Consider the following 5,521-nt stretch of genomic DNA (forward strand, 5'->3'; position numbering starts at 1 on the left):
AGTGCCACGTATTTACGTGCCACGTATTTTTCAGTGCCTGAAATACGTGTCACTGAAATACGTGGCACTGAAATATCGTGGCACTGAAGTATTTACGTGCCACGTATTTTTCAGTGCCTGAAATACGTGGCACTGAAATACGTGGCACTGAAATATCGTGGCACTGAAATATCGTGGCACTGAAATATCGTGGCACTTAAATACGTGGCACTTAAATACGTGGCTCTTAAATACGTGGCTCTTAAATACGTGGCACTTATATACGTGGCACTTATATACGTGGCACTTATGACTGTCAGAAAATGTTCAGTAAACGGTTAGGGGTGAGGTTAGGGGTAGGGTTTCAGGTAGAATTGGGGAGATTCCACTGTTCAGGCACATCGGGGGCTCTCCAAACGCGACATGGCGTCCAATCTCAATTCCAGCCAATTCTGCGTTGAAAAAGTAAAACAGTGCTCCTTCCCTTCCGAGCTCTCCCGTGCGTCCAAAAAGGGGTTTACCCCAACATATGGGGTATCAGCGTACTAGGGACAAATTGAACAACAACTTCTGGGGTCCAAGTTCTCTTGTTATCCTTGGGAAAATAAAAATTTGGGGGGCTAAAAATCATTTTTGTGGGAAAAAAAATATGTTTTATTTTCACGGCTCTGCGTTGTAAACTGTAGTGAAACACTTGGGGGTTCAAAGTTCTCACAACACATCTAGATAAGTTCCTTGGGAGGTCTAGTTTCCAATATGGGGTCACTTGTGGGGGGTTTGTACTATTTGGGTACATCAGGGGCTCTGCAAATGCAACGTGACGCCTGCAGACCAATCCATTTAAGTCTGCATTCCAAATGGCGCTCCTTCCCTTCCGAGCTCTGTCATGCGCCCAAACAGTGGTTCCCCCCCACATAGGGGGTATCAGCGTACTCAGGACAAATTGGACAACAACGTTTAGGGTCCAATTTATCCTGATACCCTTGTGAAAATACAAAACTGGGGGCTAAAAAATAATTTTTGTGAAAAAAAAAAAATAATTTTTATTTTCACGGCTCTGCGTTATAAACTGTAGTGAAACACTTGGGGGTTCAAAGTTCTCACAACACATCTAGATAAGTTCCTTGGGGGGTCTAGTTTCCAATATGGGGTCACTTGTGGGGGGTTTGTACTGTTTGGGTACATCAGGGGCTCTGCAAATGCAACGTGACGCCTGCAGACCAATCCATTTAAGTCTGCATTCCAAATGGCGCTCCTTCCCTTCCGAGCTCTGTCATGCGCCCAAACAGTGGTTCCCCCCCACATAGGGGGTATCAGCGTACTCAGGACAAATTGGACAACAACTTTTAGGGTCCAATTTATCCTGATACCCTTGTGAAAATACAAAACTGGGGGCTAAATTTCATTTTTGTGAAAAAAAAAAAAAATTATTTTCACGGCTCTGCGTTATAAACTGTAGTGAAACACTTGGGGGTTCAAAGTTCTCACAACACATCTAGATAAGTTCCTTGGGGGGTCTAGTTTCCAATATGGGGTCACTTGTGGGGGGTTTGTACTGTTTGGGTACATCAGGGGCTCTGCAAATGCAACGTGACGCCTGCAGACCAATCCATTTAAGTCTGCATTCCAAATGGCGCTCCTTCCCTTCCGAGCTCTGTCATGCGCCCAAACAGTGGTCCCCCCCCCACAAATGGGGTATCAGCGTACTCCAGACAAATTGGACAACAACTTTTGAGGTCCAATTTATCCTGATACCCTTGTGAAAATACAAAACTGGGGGCTAAAAAATCATTTTTGTGAAAAAAAAAAATATTTTTTATTTTCACGGCTCTGCGTTATAAACTGTAGTGAAACACTTGGGGGTTCAAAGCTCTCAAAACACATCTAGATAAGTTCCTTAGGGGGTCTACTTTCCAAAATGGTGTCACTTGTGGGGGGGTTTAATGTTTAGGCACATCAGGGGCTCTCCAAACGCAACATGGCATCCCATCTTAATTCCAGTCAATTTTGCATTGAAAAGTAAAATAGCGCTTCTTCCCTTCTGAGCTCTGCTATGCGCCCAAACAATGGTTTACACCCACATATGGGGTATCGTCGTACTCAGGACAAATTGCACAACAACTTTTGTGGTCTAATTTCTTCTCTTACCCTTGGGGAAATAAAAAAATGGGGGTTAAAAGATCATTTTTGTGAAAAAATATGATTTTTTATTTTTACGGCTCTGCATTATAAACTTCTGTGAAGCACTTGTTGGGTCAAAGTGCTCAACACACATCTAGATAAGTTCCTTAAGGGGTCTACTTTCCAAAATGGTGTCACTCGTGGGGGGTTTCAATGTTTAGGCACATTAGGGGCTCTCCAAACGCAACATGGCGTCCCATCTCAATTCCAGTCAATTTTGCATTGAAAAGTCAAATGGCGCTCCTTCCCTTCTGAGCTCTGCCCTGCGCCCAAACAATGGTTTACACCCACATATGGGGTATCAGTGTACTCAGGACAAATTGCACAACAATTTTTGGGGTACAATTTCTTCTCTTACCCTTGGGAAAATAAAAAATTGGGGGTGAAAAGATCATTTTTGTGAAAAAATATGATTTTTTATTTTTACGGCTCTGCATTATAAACTTCTGTAAAGCACTTGTTGGGTCAAAGTGCTCACCACACATCTAGATAAGTTCCTTAGGGGGTCTACTTTCCAAAATGGTGTCACTTGTTAGGGGTTTCAATGTTTAGGCACATCAAGGGCTCTCTAAATGCAACATGGCGTCCCATCTCAATTCCAGTCAATTTTGCATTGAAAAGTCAAATGGCGCTCCTTCCCTTCCGAGCTCTGCCCTGCGCCCAAACAATGGTTTACACCCACATATGGGGTATCAGCGTACTCAGGACAAATTGCACAACAATTTTTGGGGTCCAATTTCTTCTCTCACCCTTGGGAAAATTAAAAAATTGGGGGTGAAAAGATCATTTTTGTGAAAAAATATGATTTTTTATTTTTACGGCTCTGCATTATAAACTTCTGTAAAGCACTTGTTGGGTCAAAGTGCTCACCACACATCTAGATAAGTTCCTTAGGGGGTCTACTTTCCAAAATGGTGTCACTTGTTAGGGGTTTCAATGTTTAGGCACATCAAGGGCTCTCTAAATGCAACATGGCGTCCCATCTCAATTCCAGTCAATTTTGCATTGAAAAGTCAAATGGCGCTCCTTCCCTTCCGAGCTCTGCCCTGCGCCCAAACAATGGTTTACACCCACATATGGGGTATCAGCGTACTCAGGACAAATTGCACAACAATTTTTGGGGTCCAATTTCTTCTCTCACCCTTGGGAAAATTAAAAAATTGGGGGTGAAAAGATCATTTTTGTGAAAAAATATGATTTTTTATTTTTACGGCTCTGCATTATAAACTTCTGTAAAGCACTTGTTGGGTCAAAGTGCTCACCACACATCTAGATAAGTTCCTTAGGGGGTCTACTTTCCAAAATGGTGTCACTTGTTAGGGGTTTCAATGTTTAGGCACATCAGGGGCTCTCCAAATGCAACATGGCGTCCCATCTCAATTCCAGTCAATTTTGCATTGAAAAGTCAAATGGCGCTCCTTTGCTTCCAAGCTCTGCCATGCGCCCAAACTGTGGTTTATCCCCACATATGGGGTATCAGCGTACTCAGGACAAATTGTACAACAACTTTTGGGGTCTATTTTCTCCTGTTACCCTTGGTAAAATAAAACAAATTGGAGCTGAAATAAATTTTGTGTGAAAAAAAAGTTAAATGTTCATTTTTATTTAAACATTCCAAAAATTCCTGTGAAACACCTGAAGGGTTAATAAACTTCTTGAAAGTGGTTTTGAGTACCTTGAGGGGTGCAGTTTTTAGAATGGTGTCACACTTGGGTATTTTCTATCATATAGACCCGTCAAAATGACTTCAAATGAGATGTGGTCCCTAAAAAAAAATGGTGTTGTAAAAATGAGAAATTGCTGGTCAACTTTTAACCCTTATAACTCCGTCACAAAAAAAAATTTTGGTTCCAAAATTGTGCTGATGTAAAGTAGACATGTGGGAAATGTTATTTATTAAGTATTTTGTGTGACATATGTCTGTGATTTAAGGGCATAAAAATTCAAAGTTGGAAAATTGCGAAATTTTCAAAATTTTCGCCAAATATTCGTTTTTTTCACAAATAAACGCAAGTTATATCGAAGAAATTTTACCACTAACATGAAGTACAATATGTCACGAGAAAACAATGTCAGAATCGCCAAGATCCGTTGAAGCGTTCCAGAGTTATAACCTCATAAAGGGACAGTGGTCAGAATTGTAAAAATTGGCCCGGTCATTAACGTGCAAACCACCCTTGGGGGTGAAGGGGTTAAAGATATTGGCAAAGTTGCTTATTTTTTTTAAATTCTCAATCAAGTCAAATAAAAGTGGACACAGCATTTAAGCGCCTATTTTTAAAAGTTAATATATCGCAAAAAAGCAAATGTTCATTGATATAAATTGTACAGGACCGTAGACATAACGTCCGGACACAAGTCATCAGAAGGACAGTATAAGAGTTTACAAGGGCCAATGTCAAAAGTTTCAGAAAGGTGGTGCCTGGAAGTCAAAGGATCGAGAAGAACATAGCGATTGGGAGGTATATTCTGGTCTGGGGTATGAGTTTTTTTGTGTTCATATGGCCTAACGCCTGAAAACTAAGGACTCTGGTCTAAGAGTTGATAATTTTGGAGTCTGATTTGGGGTGTGATCATTATGTGGACTGGATTGGTGTCTGACAATACAGGTGTATGTTCGTTTAGTGAGTTGATATATTTAGGGGACTGTTCAGAAGTCTAAGAAGTGTAGGTTTTGAGTCTGATATTTTAGGGACATGGTGTTTTGGGGCAGCAGAATTTAGGACGTTTGTGGTCTTAACATTTGTGGCCTACTAATTTATAGGCAAAGGGTCCTTAAATGTATGTGTTTGGTGTCTGATAATATAAGGTCTAGGATCTGTAATTTTGGGGGTTTGGTCTAGGGTGTAATGATTTAGGTTGTCTGGCATATGATAATTTAGGGTTCTGGTCCATGGCCTGATAATTTAGTGATTTGGTGTCTGAAGAATTTAAGGTTCTGGGGTCCTAAAATTGATAGGTCTAGGACCTGATAATTTATGGACCTGGTGCCCTAATATGTATGCATTTGGTGGCTTATAGAGGGGTCTGGTTTGAGGGTTGATATTTTAGGAGACTGGTCTAGAGTATGCTAATTTTAAGGGTTTGGGGTCTGATAATTTATTAGTTTGGTGTCATTAGAATTTAGGGGTCTGAAAATTTAGGTGTCGAGTTCTTATTCTTCATGTTCATGCTAAGAGAGATTTTCACTTTTCAATACCCCCGTTGCAGCCCCACCATCATTGTGTTGGGTTCACAAGTAAAAACTGCTGATTTTTTTCACCACTATTAAGGAAAAATTAGTAAACATAAAAGTTTTCGGTTGCCACAATGCGTGAACACAGCACTAGTAGTATCCTGCATTATGATCAGACACTAGTGC

The sequence above is a fragment of the Ranitomeya variabilis genome, chromosome 5 (assembly GCF_051348905.1).
Source record: "Ranitomeya variabilis isolate aRanVar5 chromosome 5, aRanVar5.hap1, whole genome shotgun sequence".
NCBI classification, from domain to species: domain Eukaryota; kingdom Metazoa; phylum Chordata; class Amphibia; order Anura; family Dendrobatidae; genus Ranitomeya; species Ranitomeya variabilis.